Consider the following 17,784-nt stretch of genomic DNA (forward strand, 5'->3'; position numbering starts at 1 on the left):
GAATTCAAAGAATTCACAAACTTTTAAGCACTACTCTGTGTTTAATCGATCATTTTAAAAAGTAAATGCCCACTTTTCTAATCTTATTAACACTAAAATCCAGAATTTTTAACCTTTGAACACAGAAGTAGACACGGTCTCTTTTTTTAAAAAACTATCAATCATTTTGCAGGTGATTGTTAATTGAAGTAATTAAAAACATTCTTAAAAAGAAAACCGTCCCAAAAGTATTGACATTAAATCTACAAAGTTCCTGAACATTTATGCTGATAAAGTAATACTTTTCCAAAGGGACACTTCTTTAGAGTTAAATGTCAATTTATGAAAGTATATTCTGAATGTATTATTTATAGTTTTCAGCTCAAATAATGGCTACACACTATTGCTGAAGGTTTTATGGGACTTTTAAATAATTCTTTATGTCTTCTTTATTTGAATAATGGTGTTTTGGATTTATGTTCCATTATTTTCTAAATATACAAGTGATCTTTGTTTAATGAATCTAATTGGGACTGAAAACTTCATCAAGTGATGTGTATGTTAAGTTGAAAAACCATGTGACTATGCCACTTAGCAATCACAATGCTAGTAGTCTCAGTTGCTATCATTAAACAAGGACCACATGGGTTGCTAAGCGAAGACTTCATAATGACCACAGCTTGACTTCCTGTCAGCTTCCCCACTGGCATTGTAGAAAGTTGCACATTGCGATGATGTGACTGCAGGAAGCTGCAACATCCTAAGTATGAAGTTTGGTCATAACTACCACTTGTTCAGTGCAGTGGTAAATTTGCATGATCACTGAGCAAATGGTTGTTAACAAGGACCATCTGTATTTCTGCTATTTAGGTTTGCTTTTTCCTGAGGTACTATAGACAACAGTATCACATGTGAAGTGGGGAGAAAGCTCCCAAAAAGATTTACTTTCAGACATACATGGTTGTAGCACTATCACATTCAAAGTCTACATTTAGTGTTATTTTAAGAATAAAATAGCTCTAATCCATGGATTGAGAGCCAGTTTGGTATAGTAGTAAGTGTAGTAGTAGTAAGGCACAAGGCTAAAAAGCAGGACAGTGTTAGTCCTCATCCTGCCTTAGGCATGAAGCAAGCTGAATAACTTTGGGCCAGTACCTCTCTTTCAGCCCTTGGAAGGAAGCACTTCCAAAAATCTTATCAAAAAAGATGCCGAGTCTCCAAAAGACAATATTGGCGGAAAGGCGCAATAAACCCATGGATTCGAATTATGATATTGTGCAATGCATAAGCTTTAGGGTTTGTTCTCTGCATCATTAAGTGCCTTAACATTTATCAAGCGTACTTGGAGTGCTCAGTCCTACTGCAGAAATGATTTTTCCCTTTGATCTGACAGGAGATCTGTTTCCTATCACAACAGCTTTGTTCCATCTTTCTTTCTACCTAGAGCAAATCACTAGATAGTAAAGATTTGTCCTTGAAAAAAGGAAACTGGATCTGTCTTAACTAATTTCAGGTTACAATGACAGGTGAACTAAGAAAAAAAACATTATTTTAATCATTATTATTTAGAGAAAAGCATATGGCAACAATCCTTTGACAATCTTTTAATGCATCTCAAAAATACACTTGGATTCTTATTTACTGTCAAGTCACGGCTAACTATAAGTGCCAATATTTGTGTTTATTCTTTGGAGAAATATTGTAAGAACGCAGTTATAGTTATTCAGTAGATCATAGTTAGGCAGATAATGGCTTAGTGTTACTTTGCTACTCTAATATATCTCAGGTTTTGATAAGGGATGTTGGTCTGGAACGTGTCCAGGCTTTTGTGTATGCAGGTAGGAGGTAGGTCATATTGGAAACTTTGATGTTTTTTCTTTTAAGTAATATACCTAAGAATACCCACACTTTGCACTGTTCCTGAGCTTGAAAATGGATTATTTCAATGCAAATGCTTAGCATTTTGAGGATGCAAATACTCACTGCATAGTAACTTTATGAATGACTATGAGAGTTGTGAGACTTCCTTCCAAGTGTGCAAAGTCTGAAGTGTAAAAATAGCTGCATGCTTAGTACCTTTTCCACTATGTTTTTAAGTTTAATAAAATCTAAACTTTATAATAATAATATTTATTGGAATATATCCAGTAGTGCAATTATGCACATGATATGAATATTATAAACTGAATTATCAGTAGCAGCCTATCAATCCATGGGAACCTTTATCAAGTTTTTCTGTCTGCCAATGTATATCTATCTATAGATATAGATAACATACACTATATATAATTAGCCGGTTAAAAGATTTGATAAAATGAAAATAAAACAATGCAATAGCATGGGCATTTCCAAATCAATTTATTGTTTTGGAGTAATTTAATTTAACATGCATAATGTCTATTTCACATGCAGATTTATAAATGTATTCTCCACTAATCTGCACTGTTAGTAAAATTCATTAACTGGACACAGGAACAGTTGTATAAATTTCAGCTTTACCATATTCACAAGGAATATTCTTGAATACTATTGTAGAATGTTACTCTACAATAAAATCATACAAACATCAACTATTTCATCTCAATTTATGACTCTGGCATTCTGGAGTTTATTACAGGCATTTTTATTCTATTAGTAAGGCCTATTGAACACAATATTGTTGGGTCCCCAATCTTGTGGCCTTTTGAAAGTGTTTTAAGATTTGATTCTGCTGTAAGCTTCCCTAATCCAGATGCTAAAAACTTGCAGATGGCAATCATATTCCATAGACCTCCAGAGAAATGATACAAATATGGTACTAACAGTCATAGAATATTAAGGGATTTCTTCTATCTATCATCTATCTATCTATCTATCTATCTATCTATCATCTATCTATCTATCTATCTATCTATCTATCTATCTATCTATCTATCTATCTATCTATCTATCTATCTATCTATCTATCTATCTATCTATCAGCAACTGTAGGCAGTGTGCTTCCAGGTCCAATTTATAGGTTTTAGTCATCATTAAAGTCCTACATGGCATATGGCTAGGCTACCTATAGAACTGGCTACACCCTGTCACAGCCACCCATTCCAGCAGGGGAGGTATGCTGCAGACTTCCTCAAGAATTTCACCTGGTGGGGGTTAGGAAGAGAATCTTCTCTCCACTGCCTGTTCTTTGTGGAACATCCTGACCCCAGAGGTGAGGAAACCCCCAATCTCTTGGCCTTCCGCAAAGGGGTCAAAACTTGCCTGCGTGGCCTTGTGTCCCACACAACTGTGCGGTTAGCTGGCTTGATGAGATCCCCCAACACCACCCATCTCCCATCAGGAATTTTTTCACCATTTGACATTTTATGTTATTTTTATAATTTTAAACCTTTTTAATCTTAATTCTGATTTTAATGTTAATTTTATTGATTATATTATACACAGCCCAGAGCCTTTCTCTGAGGGAGATGGGTGGTTAAAAAATATAAAACTGTAAACAACATATTTGTATGAGAACAACACAATGCAAACAAACATATTATAAGGTAGAGGACCATCCATCACATGACTGGAAAGAGATCAGAACAGCAAATAGATTGTCCATTTGATTTCTGTTTTTCTGAGACTGAAGAAAGTACAGTAAGGGCAACTCCTTCCTGTTACTAAAAATGCATGGATTGTTGGTGAAATCACCAGGCATTCAACACAACTTTACCTATAATCAGAGATGCAGGTCTCTGTCTTTGTTTTGAGGTAAGAAGAGTCTGAATGCACAACTAAAAATCGAATCTAGCACCAATATGGTTAATATCCTCATTGCTAATAGAGCAGCCATAAGCATGCTTACTACAGAGACAAAGACTACTCTGCTCCATAAGCTTTATTCCACAGAAATAAAATTTGGGATTGTTCCTGGGTTTTTTTTTTTAAAGAAGAACGTAGATTTTGTATGCACGTAGGCCACAACGTTTGCAAATTAGACTAAAGAGTTTTTTTTTTCTCAAGGCTTTATCTTTTTGCAGCAGCAAAGAGTAATGCATCTTAATTGGAAGAAAACTCTTTGCCAAGTTGTAAAGGTCAAGGAGTGGCCGTTTATTCTGAGTCAAGATATTCCCCACGACCTGTTTTTGAGTGCTAAAGGTGATTCTGAGAAAACCATAAAACGCTGTGTAAGCGTCGAGTCGGAGGTCAGAATTTAATGAAGCACGGGTCTTGTGCAAAGTAACTTGGAAGGATATTTGCCCTTGGGCAGCTGAGAGTGACGCGGGACGGGAAAGTAGGGATGCCCCCCTCTTCTTAGGCAGCTGGCTTTCCGCTTCTAACCAAAGGATCACCAACTCCTCTCGCTCTCATAGCTACGTGCGGAAAGCGTCGTCCTCCCTGACCTCTTGAAAAGCTTACTTCCCGCGTCTCCTCCAAGGTGCCTCTCTCCAATGGAAGCCGAACCCACTGCGGAAAGGGGGGGGGGGTAGAAGAAGCGGCTACTCCGTCAGTCTCCGGGCCTAAAGAAGCCCGCCCTTTCACAGCTTAGCTCCGCCCTCTTCTGCCCGTTATAGTGCGTGAGGGGGCGGGAGCGCCTGCGAGTCGAGGGCTGGAGAGCGACTGGGGGGGAGAAGCGCCGCGTGTCTGGCTCGCTGCTTGCAACAGGTATGGCTTGGCTTGGCTTGGCTCGGCTCGGCTCGGCTGGCGTAGCCGGCCAAGCGGGGTGGGGGCGGCGGTTGGCCGGTTTGCACGGAGAGTCCCAGATTCTCCTGGAGGAGCCTATTCAGCTCCACGTGGCGGCAGAGGACCAGAAGGAACGGGAAGGAAGCCCCAAAGGCGGTGGGGATTTCTCCCATGAGGGACTTGGGAACCCCTCTTTGGCTCTTCGGAGGGTAGATCAAGGAAGGGAGATGGAGGAGGATGGAGAAATAAAATTGGGGAGGGGGGAGAGGAAAATTGGGGAGGGGGGAGAGGGCCGAAAGGGGAGAGGATGCCGGTAAGGGCTGTGCGAGGCGGATTTTGGCCCCTTCGCCACCGTTTAAATAAAATAAATAAATTAATTAAATAAAATAAATAAATAAATAAATCGCCGTTTTCCCGGCGATTTACTAATAAGGTCAGCAAACGCGGAGGCCCGGGATGGGCGGCCATCGTGCCTCGAGGGCCGTTGGGATCATTCCTTTAATGATGTTCGTGAGATGCTTTTTCATGGCTGGGATGAACCCATATTTGGGATTGGGCCACTTCATCCCTGATTACTTCTTTCTGTAACTAATAATGAACCCTAATCATGCTAATGGTGGGCCTGGGGAAGATCGGGTCCCTCTTCTGCTTTTAAATCCAGTTAAGTAGGTTTTGGATTTATGGGGTGAACGAACGCTCATTTCAAAAAGCTTCGGTTGTGTAGGATTCGTCCGTGCCACGAATGTTGTGGGTTTGCAAGCCGCTTAAGTTACAGGCTCAGCGATTTCCTTGCTGCACGTGTGCCTCTTATTACTTAAATAAGTCATTTCCCATGATTTCTCAGTTTTTCTTTATACTGGAATTGTTTTGTGTTAGTATATTGTTCTGAAGTATTCTAGGGTCCCATTCTTCCAATTCATCCCTTAGAGGTTTTATGGGTAATTCAGACATCCATACTTAAAGTGCTTGATGTCTCATAACTCAGAAATTTGCTAAATGAGCTGCTTTCATCTTACAAGCATTAAGGTAATATGAGACAATAAATGGAAGTAATGTATCCATCAGGTTGATGAGCAGTGTGTGTGAAGCAGCACTAAAGTCTAGCCGGTGTTTACATAGTGTGGAATGTAGAGGTATAATGGTACTTGCGATAAGGGCGATAAGGGGTGAATGAAATTCTTACCGGTACTAGGTACTAGCACAATTCACAAAATTTGGTTCAAACAAACATTGCTTTTTGAATTCATTGTGTCTAATTTTGGAAAAAACAAAATTTATGGGAGTAAATCTGTGTCTTTCTCTTGGGAAAAAGGACACGAAATGGATGGGGGAAAAGAACTCTTACTGTTTACTTTGTCTTTTTTTAACAATGAGCTTTAAAGAGTGCTAATATACAAGATGCTGAAACGAACTTCAGTATAGAAACAATTATATTCTTATATATTCTTTAATCCCAAGTATGCTCTTTAGTTAAAACTCTGAATAAATAACGTTTCATTCTAAGCTTCCTGCTTTTTTTTTTCAAATCAAGATTTTCAGTTACAGTCCTAAGTATATTGCAACAATCTAATATTTGAATTTCAAATATTGAAATAGATTTCCAAAATAGATATATAGGTAATTTTCCTAATCTGGAGTCTATGTAAGCCTCAGTTCTATATAATGAAACAACTATGTCTTTCTGGGATTTCCATGTCATTATTTTCTGAAATGTTTTAAGTAAAGTATTAAGGGATAATACATTTGCAAAAGTATGGGAATTTTCATTTTAGGTATTAGATTAGTTTTCCAATTCTATCATTCTTCCTTGTCCAACTCAGAAAAGGAAATTGTTTTTGTGAATAGTATGTGTGTTGTTAATGCAGGTGTGCACTTTTGTGTTATGATTAATGACTTTGTGTATTTTTAGAACCATCACTTGTTATGTATGACTAGGTTGTAGCTACAGTTGAGTTGAAGCTCTTCTATAAAAAAATAACTGATCAGTTATAAATAGAATTACTTATAGTAATTCCAGTATCACTGGAAAAAAGTTGCTGGGATTACAGTGAATAAAATTGCTTTTTGTCAGTGTTAAATTTTGATACTCTTTAGAGTGATATTTAGCCATTATAGATTATAATTCTAGGGCAAGAGGTCTTGTATTTAGATCAGGCATGTCAAACTCGTGACGTCACATCGCGACTTTTTCCCCATTGCTGGCAATGGGGTGGGTGCGGTTTCGGCGTGACGCATCCGGCCTATGGGCTGGCAGTTTGACATGCCTGATTTAGATCTTTAGTACTTATTTTAAAAATTATACAAATATGATAGTGTATGTTGCATACACACAATATGTTTACTTATAAGTTTTTTTCTTTCAGCAGATCTTGACTAGATTTTTCTTCTATAGTGGCCGAGGATTTAATTGGAGGAAAACTATATCTACAGTAGCATGACAAAATGGAATACTGTAAAATAAATATCCTTATGTGGAGGCTTATATTTGGAAATTTGCTGGTACAACAAAATAACTGCATATTGTAAATCATCATTGATTTTACCACTTAAGAAATATAATATTTCTTTCTCCACATGTATTAGTGAATGCTTGCTATGCATTTTCTAGGATCAAGAACATGTTAGAAAATATGAGGAGTAGCAATGCCATTTCTAGTTAATCAGGAAGGAAATAAAGTTTTCAAATATGAAAACACTGAAGTATTAAAATTGTATAATACTTGAATTTGGCAATTTTTACAAATTTCAGGTATCTATACTATTAGGTTACACTATTTAGTATCATTTATCTAATATGGACAATATTTTGGGGAGAAATGATGAAACTGGTAAAGAAAAAAGCAGATTTACTTTACTCAGCTTTTATAAGCTTTCATCTACTTCCTAGTCCTGTTTATAACTTTGTGGCTACAAATGTGCTTCTGCAAAAAAATGTTTCGGTTTTCATTGTAAGTCACAATATTACTTCAGTTCAAGTCCAGTAATTTTTTGCCTGTTTTACTTAGAAGACTTACATTTTAACAACTTGTTTACATGTAAAGGCACAGTTGCATAGCAATTTGTAGCCAGTTTTGATTAATATTAGAAAGCTAAATGGTCTCCTGGCACACTATGCTACTGCTTGGCTAGGAGACCACCAGAAAATCCCAAGCTGTAGTACTTAAAACACATTGAATTTTATCTTCATAAATTCAAATCTGCACAGTTCTCAGGATGGGACCTGATAATTAGGCCCTGCATTCTAAAAATTCTTTATAATCCTGCTCAGTATTTCTGTGCTGTATGCCTCTGTTCTATTTGCTTCCTGTTCCTCAATCTCATGTTTCATAGCTAATTTGTTTGAGGGTTGTTAGGAATGTTTGTGAATAAGTAATAGCACAAGACTAGATCACAGAATCATATTAAGTGAGCAAGGTTGCTGTTTCGTGAGTTATTTTGCAGTGTAGACTTGACAAACCATTGTTTCAGTAATCAATATTGAATACTGCTATTTAAAATGTTTTTTTTAATATTTGCCTGTTTTTCATTTCCATCCATATTTTATTTAAGTATACTCAAGTTGTATACTGCTGACAATATTTAGGTTATACTCTGCAATGTAGTACAGGTAGTCCTCGGCTTACAACAGTTAATGACCATTTGAAGTTAACAATGGCACTGAAAAAAAGTGACTTATGACCCTTTTTTACACTTACAACCATTGTAGCATCCCTATAGTCATATGATCAAAATTCAGCTGCTTGGCAACTGATTCATATTTATGACGGTTGCAGTGCTCTGGGGTCATGGTGATCACCTTTTGCGACCTCCTGACAAGCAATGGGGAAGCCAGATTCATTTAACAACCATGTCAATAACTTAACAACTGCAGTGATTCACTTAACAGCTGGGGCAAGAAAGGCTGTAAAATGGGGGCAAAATTCACTTAACAAATGTCTCATTTAGGAACAAATTATGGGCGTAAGTTGAGGACTACCTATAACTATTGCATTTAGATTATGTCTACTAATTTGCTGATGTTCTGAATTTGAGACTGTCATTTTGTGCATTTTATTTCTACAAAGAAGACTAAATTTCCTGATTGGAAAGCCTAATTTCAAAGTTTCTTAAAATCAAAATGAGTGACCAATTAAATGAGTGATTTGGTAAGTTCTAGGATATCCAAGAATAAATAATCCCAGAATTGGCAACCTATGTGAAATAATGAATTGAACCAGTATTTAGTTTGAACTATTAGAATTCAGACCTTATTGGATAGAGAAATCTCTTGATTAAACATATGTTGATACTCTACTATCTTATCTGTAAACGACAGGACATTTGTGTGGAAGAATGTGAATGCTGTATGCTGATTCTGCTACTTGAGAGATAAATTCTGTCAGTTCTAATTAAAACCAAGCTGTACAATCATTATAGCAGATAAGCAGAATCAGTTTACAAGATAGCGCTGGATGATTCTACATTATTTTTACCATGACACAGCTAAATAAATAATTAGTTTTGAGATTTATTACCATGTATTTTTCATACAAATATATAAGCTTAAATAGACGAGCTTTAAAATAATTTTGTTTTTAAAATAAAACTAAATTCACACAGGATTTTCTCCCATGGAAGTATGTGCAGCTCCCATCCTCCTCGCATTTTATAAGGTCAAAACAATTTTACTCTGTGAGATGTTTGTCTGAAATTATTAGTGCTTTTATTCTTGTTGTCTTAACCATTTTATTTGAAATTCTGTTACAATACCTTAAAAGGATTTTTTTTAGATATAATCTCTATTACTGTTGTTACATGCTGTTATTAATTATTTAAACCAGTATTTGATTTGGAATTTATTCAAATCAGAAATGCACACTATCAGTTGCTGTATTGATTTATTTAATATGTATCTTACCTTTATTATTTTTACAATAAATCAAGGCAGCGAACATATTCAACACAACTTCCTTCTCCTATTTTCCCCACAACAACTCTGTGAGGTGAGTTAGACTGAGAGAGAATGAGAGAGATTGGCCATAGTCACCCAGCTGGCTTTCATGGCTACGTGGGAACCAGACCAGACAGGCTTTCTTTATCCTATTTATCCCATTTCAGTTAACTTGCTTTTGATATAACTTTGAATGTTAATTTTGGTAGTGTGAGAGAATTGATTTATGTGACTTCTTTATAATGTGGCCCAAATTAGTTTGTTTGCTGCTCTAAACATACTTCATGTTTACTCAGCAGCTTTCCCCAAACTAGATGGCCATCAGATGAATGGACTTGGACTCAGAATTTTCAGAAAGTGCAAGACTTATTGGATATTGAAAATTCTGAGAGTTGGCCATAGCTATGTAACTCCCGCCTATATGCATCTTTGCTCAAATCATGGATTCTCAATTGCCAGTCCCAACCTCTGTGCTGTTTAGCATTTTTGGCAGTAATTTGGATGAAGTTGTTGATGGTATTTGTTGGTGACACTAAACTGGAAGAGATGGCTACCTAGAGAGGAGATTTAAAACTTTTGAGGGAAACTTGAATAGTGTGTGCAGAAATGAATAAAATAGAATTTAATGTAAATGTAAAGATCTATATCTACAGTATATCTGGGTGGGAAAAAATGTAAGATGGAAATATATAGGATTAGAGAGAAAATTGTGGTAGTGATAAGCTATTTCATTTTTTTAGAAAAGCATGTTGGCATTTATTCTTATTAAGAATTTTCTTCTGTTATTTACCTTTCAGTTTTTTTTAATTGATCCAATGATCTGAAGTCTTGAATGCTTGTTTTTTTAATATTTAGTAGAAAGCATGGTGACACAGTTCCATAAAATGCACATGGACTGATAAAAGACATTTAAACACATTCTAATCTTCATTGTAATTTTGGGTAGTAGAAGTTGGTAATTATTTTGTTAATAGAAAAATACCTGTTTTACAGTAGGAAGGTAAATTTGTTACTGAAAAATGTGTTTGTAATTATGGTTACTTTTAGGTCTGATACTGCTAAGTTGATATATTGTAAACATTTAGTGTAATGTCATAGTGCAGTTCCTACCATTATGCTGTCTACCCAATTTGGACATTAAACTGACTCCACTGGATTTTATAGCTTGAGATAAAACAAAATGGGCCTATTTATATCCTTAAATCCTTCGTAAGAAAAAAAATAGATCTCTTCTAACATCAATTTTTTGCTGAAATGCAATAAGGATGAAGGATTTAAGCTTACTGATTTACTCTATTATCACTCATTTATGCAATAGTCTTCTCAGAGCATCTAGTAACAATGTATGACACAATAAAAATATACTTGTATTGCATAGGAAATACCCAATCACTTAATTAAAAAGAACACACTGCTCACAAAACATAACTCTTTCCCCCTTGTAGTATGACAACATATAATAATAAATAAATAAATTGATTAGTAATTTGTCATTTCCTGATAAGAAATATGAAATGTAAAGAGGCCCTGACTTTGCAATAAAACTTGGGGAGGGGTGTAGGACAATAAACTATTGATTTTTTTCCTTTTTATTTAGTTTAGTTGTAACCTGGCTATAAACAAGATTGATGTTCCAGCTACAATGTGTTTCATCATTTTATCCAGAAATGAGAAATTGCACACATCAATTTGTAACATTCTGGGATTTTTCCTGATCACTAGATATCCACCAATAAAAAAATAGAAAAGGGGTTAAGATTTCTCCCGTCTCTTCTCTTCCTTCAGTCTTTTGCTCTGCCTTTTAGAAAAGAAAACAATCTCAACTTAATGATTCAGTGTCCTCAGGGATACTTTTTTGTATGAACCTAGCTAGGAATGGGCAGGTTACATCAAAGCAAGTTTACATGAAAAATCACCATTAACAGAAAGATGTGAGAGATTGTGAGGAGGCCAAGAAGAAATGCAAGGAGCATAAACAGTCAACCAATGGCAAAGCTTGCTAGTGGCTTATATAATGAAAAGCAGTCTGAGTTTCAGAAATCCTGGAAGGAAGAGCTTCACAATTTTCAAAGGGACTCCACCTTGAAGAGCTCATAATAAAATAGATCTGGATATTCCTATTGAAATCTATATGATTCATGGAAACATAGGAGTATAAGGGAGCTTGAAGAATTTTTAGTCCAACCACATCTGCCCAAGGCAGGAGTCATCATATCTTGGACAAATGGTTATCCAATCTTTTCTTGAAAACCTCTAGTGATGGAGCACCTACAATTCTGGGAAGCAAAAACTATTCCACTGTTTAGTAGTTCTTACTGTAAGGAAATTCCTCATTTCCAGGTTGGATCTCCCTCTGATGAGCTTCCACCCATTGCTTCTTGTCTTACCCTCAGGTACTATGGAGAATAAATCCATGCCCTCTTCCGGTCCTTTAGGTATTGGAAGAATGCTATCATGTCTCCCCTCAGCCTTCTCTTTGTTAAGCTAAACATACTTAGTTTCTTTAGCCGTTCTGCATAGGATTTAGCTTCCAAGCCCTTTATCATTGCTTTTACACTCTAAGGTTTTCAGCATCACTTTTGTATTGTAGGGATCAGAACTGGATGTAGAATTCCAAATGCAGCCTTGCCAGTGTGCTATAGAGTGGCATTATCACTTCTGTGAACTTGGTGTGTCCCTCTCTTGATACAGTGTAGGACTGTATTGGCTTTTGTTTGGTAGCTGCATCATATTGCTGACTCACACTTAAAACAATTTTCCATCAGGACACTAGATCCCTTTCATAGGCACTGCTGTTGATCCAGGTATGCCTATCCTGTACTTGTGAATCTGTTTTTCCTGCCTAAGTGCAGAACCTTACATTTCTGGCTACTAAACTGCATCTTGCTTGCTTTGTTCCCCATACTTTAGCATTTAGCGTACAGGCATCTGAGCTCTTAATGTCTGATCTTATTTGTTGCATTTCCTATTTGGTATCTGAATGCCCTTTCCTTTTTACCACTTTCTTGTCTGATTTGCTTTTTTGAGGATTATGCTTTTGGTTGGTTCTAGACATTCTTACAGGATATGATCATCATAGCATTGAGCATTTAGTACTACTCCCATCACAGAATGCTATAACGGTCCCTTCAATAACAGACAATTCTAACAAGGTCATCCAATGCCAGCATAGACAGTTTGGAAGGCACAGTGCTACTCAGGGATCATATGATCACAGAATCTAGTCTAATGGGGTAGGGAGATTATTTCCAAATCATGGTCCTGTTCCAAGTCAACTCTGCCTAACAGCCATCTGGAAATTATGACAGTGTGACTGGCCTGGAAAACACTGTCAGAGTGTAGACTTGCAGGGCAGATGGTGTTGTAACAAATTCCTGTATAAATCATTAGGGCAGTTCAAAGTGCTTTCAGAGGAAGACCAAACACAGGAGGGAAAACAGCTATCCATATTGGTAAAATGCGTATAGGAAGTTCCTGGCCACAACAGCAAATTGCTCCAGTTACAGTGCTTCATACATTCTTCAGTGATTTTCTAAGAGTTTTAACAATAGGCAAGTGAAGTCCTTTTTCTAATTTCAAGACAGCTATAGCTATGAGGAGTGACCACATTTTCCAACACTATCCAAGGTGATGAGCAAGATAAGCTTCTCAACACACAGGTAATTCAGATTGTGCATTCTGTGAAGTTGAGAGACACCCATGGCATTTTTCAAGACATCCTGTCTCAGAATATCATATTCATAGTTATTATAGCTATTTGACTGGCAACGTAATAGAGGTAATCCTCTATTTGACTGGCAACGTAATAGAGGTAATCCTCGATGACTTACGATCACAATTGAGCCCAGAGTTTCTATTGTTAAGTGAAATAGTTGTTAAGTGAGTTTTGCTCTATTTTACAACCTTTCTTGGCACAATTGTTAAGTGAATCACTGTGGTTGTTGAGTGAATCTGGCTTCCCCATAGAATTTGCTTGTCAGAAGGTTGCAAAAGGTGATCATATGATCCTGGCACATTGCAACCATCATAAATATGAATCAGTTGCCAAACATCTGAATTTCGATCATGTGATAATGGGGATGCTGCAATGGTCATGAATATGAAAAATGGTCATTAGTCACTTTTTTCAGTGCTACTGTAACTTTGAACAGTCACTAAATGAACTTGAGGACTACCAGTAGAGCAATTCCTGTGCATGGATCTTCAAGGTTCAATGTTAGAGACTATCTAACTGATATCTAACCGACATGCCTTTGAATAGTATAAAAGCAGAAATGTGGCACTGGCAGCAGGTAGTCTACCCTATGCAGGTAGTCCTCGGGTTATGATGGGAATTGGGACCAGAATTTCCATCACCAAGCAGTCCATTTATGAAGCACAATATCACATGACTGCATTGCTTAGCAACAGAAATTGCAGCAGCCCTAACTAATTAAGGTAGCATCCCATGTGGCTGCTGCTATGTGGAAAGAGTTGGGAGTCCCAAGCAAATAGACCTGTGAGTGAGAGCTACTGGAGGACAGGTACCGTGGACACTAGGTATTGGGCAGGCAGACAGAAAGAAAAGCAGTGGGGATGACATGTAACCCCCTGCTGGCTTCCCCTTGGCCTGTGGAAAGCCAGCAGAGAAGATCACAAACAACAAGCCCATGACTGTGGGACGCTGCAACCATTGTAATTACAAACTGATTTCCAAGCCCCTGAATTGCAATCATATGACAAGAGGGATGCTACAGTAGCCACAGCTGCTCAAGCCAATTGTGAGTCTCACTTATTCAACATTATTGTAACTTTGAATGGTCACTGAACGAATGATCTAATGTACAACCTGTATTATTGAGGCTGCGTTAGACATTAGGCAGATTAGAAAAAAAATCAGACCTGCTACAGGAGTATTGAGTTGTTAGTATCACACTTATTGTCAGTGATCACAGTTTTCTTGCATGGGATTTCATTGGCATAGGGCCCAAATAATTTATTTTATTTATTTTATTTTTATTTTATTTGATTTATATCCCGCCCTTCTCCCAACGGGACTCAGGGCGGCTCACAGCATATTAAAAACATAAACACATTTACAACCCCACCCAAGTAAAACCAATTAAAACCGAATATTTAAAGCTGTGCTATTTAAAATTACTCTTAAAATAAACCCGATTTAAAATCCTCCCTAGGCCAGGCCCGCTTGCTGAAAAAGCCATGTCTTGAGGGCGCGGCGGAAAGTAAGGAGATCCGGAATCGTCCGGATCTCGGGGGGTAGTTCGTTCCAGAGGGTGGGGGCACCCACAGAGAAGGCCCTCCCCCTGGGGGCCGCCAGCCGACATTGCTTGGCCGACGGCACCCTGAGGAGACTCACTCTGTGGGAGCGTACCGGTCTATGGGAGGGGATCTGTGGCAGAAGGCGGTCTCGGAGATAACCAGGTCCGATTGCCTTCTTCAAATCCATTAAATAAATCCCCATTAGCAGTTTTATCTAGAGGGCAATCTTTTGCCTACCTTAATCTCATCTTGAAGGATTGGGGATTTTGTCAAGCACACGAGCTTGTACTCCCCAGTTTCTACACAGGCTCAACCTGCCCCAGAGAATGTATCTAGTTTAAGCTAAATGTGTATTGGTATATTAGAGGCAAAAGGAGATGAAAGTTCAGGAAAGATGGAGTTATGTAGCCTAAAAATGAGGTCAGTAAAGTATTGTTACAGAATGTTAAGATGTAGGAAGAAATGAAGAAATTAAGCATCTGTTATGTTGAATTATTTGTCTTTCAGAAAGAATGTCCTCCAAATTTATTGAACATTGGGTCCTAGGTGTTCTTTCTTTGATTGTTTTTCTTGCAGACATTTCATTACTAATTTATAGAACAGTTCTGCAAAGAAAAAGCTAACATTATTACCACTCAAGATGGGCAGCATAATTGATTTTTTTTTCTAATTTCCATATCTATTAGCTGGCTAAAGCATATGCTATAAATACACAACCAATAGTAATATTGACTTGATAATGTTGAAGAGCAAAATATGGAAAAGGCAGGGAACACAAATTGCTTCCAAATATAGGACAACAGATAACATACAAATTGATGTAGCTTAGAGCGCAGTATAACTGTTTATTTGGGAATTTATTTTATTTGTGCTAATTGTTAATATTTTAATTCAGCTTTCCTCAGCTGAGGTTGTATGAGAGGTTACTACAGCAGTTCTGTAGTAGTTGCTGTCATTAGGTGAATTCCATGTGATTATAGCTACAACTAGAGAATTTACTGATAATACATATTTATTATACTGCCTTTTGATTTACACTTATATTCTGGGGAAAAAGTTCACTTAATTGTGCTTCTCCAAGTTGAAGTGAAGCATTAACTTTGCATTTCCTATTGCTACCTTTTATCGTAATGTCTCTTTCAAACACTTGGCTTTAGTTAGTTTGCTCCTGGCACATCTGGAATCAGATTTTAAAACTCTAAAAGGCTGAGAGAAGTATGGCTAAACCTTCAAGTGCAACATTCCAAGTTTTTCTTTAGCTTTTATCTTTTTGATTGGGAAACGCTGAGGGAAGAACAGAGCTGGGACTCAAGCAAATTCTTGGGATTACTGGTGAAGAGTCATGGCATCAGTAGGAGAGATTTTGTGGAATTATGCACCCAATATAATCCAGTGCAGGAAAAAAGTACTGGGGAGTGAACTTTTTTCTGATTCTGTTTTATCCCTAAGTGTTAAACATATAGCAACAAAAAGTGGACAATTAAATTTGCTGCCCAATTATTTTTGTTTAAACTTCTAAGATTTGAATCTGCCATTTAAAAGAAGTTAAAGAAAAATTACATCAAACTGTTGATGCAGAGTTGCTAGGAGTAACTGTTCATAGTCACTGAGAGTCAGAAAGCATGCATTGTTTTATGGTTTGTTATATTGTCAGCCAAATTTTTTAGACTGGATTTGGCATTTTTATCCATCTATCGGTTGTTATTATTAACACATGTTCTTGTGATGCTGCAAGTTTTGGTATCTATCTTGAGGAACTTTAATAATTGCTAGATTCATCCATTGTTTAAAATAAGCCAGAGTTTAACGCAATCCAAACATGCTAGACTATTTCACATTGTGCAAAGCCAAAATCAAAGAAACCACACGCTTGTTTAGCATGCAAGTTACATTTATCCACTCAGACTTTAAAGCTTCTTTATTTGAAAGTAGTCATTGTAATATTAATGACAATTTATTCAGACTACAAAGTGAAAAACCATGCTTAAACAGAAAGAAAATTATTCTAACTCTTCTGAGCCAAGATGAGAAAGGGTAAAATATGTAAGTGCCAAAATTTGCTATAGTTCCTTCACATTGATTTAAACTATGGTTTAACATGAGGAACAAATGTAACCATGCTTTTCCTCAACACTTCGATTAAGAGCTGTGTCTGTGTTCAGTCTGCCACCAGGCTACATTTCTCGTTACCTGAATAGAATTCATTCAGCCGCCTTCTTTTTCTGCTGATATCTTGTCTCTGGCAACTAATTTTCAGTCTAGTAAGGAATAGGATTTTTGTTGCATCATTTTGATTAATCACGGTTAATTACTATAAATATATATGTATAATGTGTTTAATTCCTATACAGAGCTGACAGTTGTAAATTCAGCTGCCAAGCACGTCTGACACGTAGCAGCAGTGTTTTCCAGTCAGCTGGAAATTGCACAATTGACTTTGAAATAACTTTGTCTGTGTATCAGGCTGATTAAGTGAGTCCTTTCCTTTTATATTAGAAAAGAATAGAAAATATTTCAAAATTAAGGTATAAGATAGTAAATATATATATATATATATATATATATATATATATATATATATATATATATATATATATATATATATATATATCCAAATTTCTTTTTTTCTGACAAGAAAAGAAATTTGGATATAAAAATATTTCGCAGTTGCGACTTGAGCCTGCTCTATGCCCCTAGTTGGGGGCGGCAAGGCAAGAGATATTGTAAAAAGAGTAAACTGCAGTATGGCAGTTGAAAATGTCAAGGTGTTCACATATATATATCCAAATTTCTTTTTTTCTGACAAAGAGTAAAGAATTAACTTGGGAGACTAAGATGGACCATTTCTGGCTTTTTTGCCTTCATCAGTTAGCCATACCCTTTATGGGATTCGAACCTGGAAAGTTATACATACTAGGCAGTGATTTAGTCACTGAGCCACAGGTTCTCTTCCCCTCTTTTGCCAGCAGAGT

The 17,784-nt window shown here is 36.8% G+C and overlaps 1 protein-coding gene across 1 annotated transcript in view; it reads left to right on the forward strand.

Annotated features, from left to right (window-relative positions):
• Positions 1-4,584: 4,584 nt before the first annotated feature.
• SLC16A1 (solute carrier family 16 member 1) overlaps positions 4,585-17,784 on the forward strand; it is a 44,458-nt gene continuing 31,258 nt past the window's right edge. The window contains exon 1 of the mRNA XM_015820461.1: positions 4,585-4,605. The gene's annotated coding sequence lies outside the window, so the exon portion shown is untranslated. The remainder of the gene's footprint in view (positions 4,606-17,784) is intronic.

The sequence above is a fragment of the Protobothrops mucrosquamatus genome, unplaced genomic scaffold (assembly GCF_001527695.2).
Source record: "Protobothrops mucrosquamatus isolate PMUCROS unplaced genomic scaffold, P.Mucros_1.0 scaffold1132, whole genome shotgun sequence".
In the NCBI taxonomy this organism is placed as follows: domain Eukaryota; kingdom Metazoa; phylum Chordata; class Lepidosauria; order Squamata; family Viperidae; genus Protobothrops; species Protobothrops mucrosquamatus.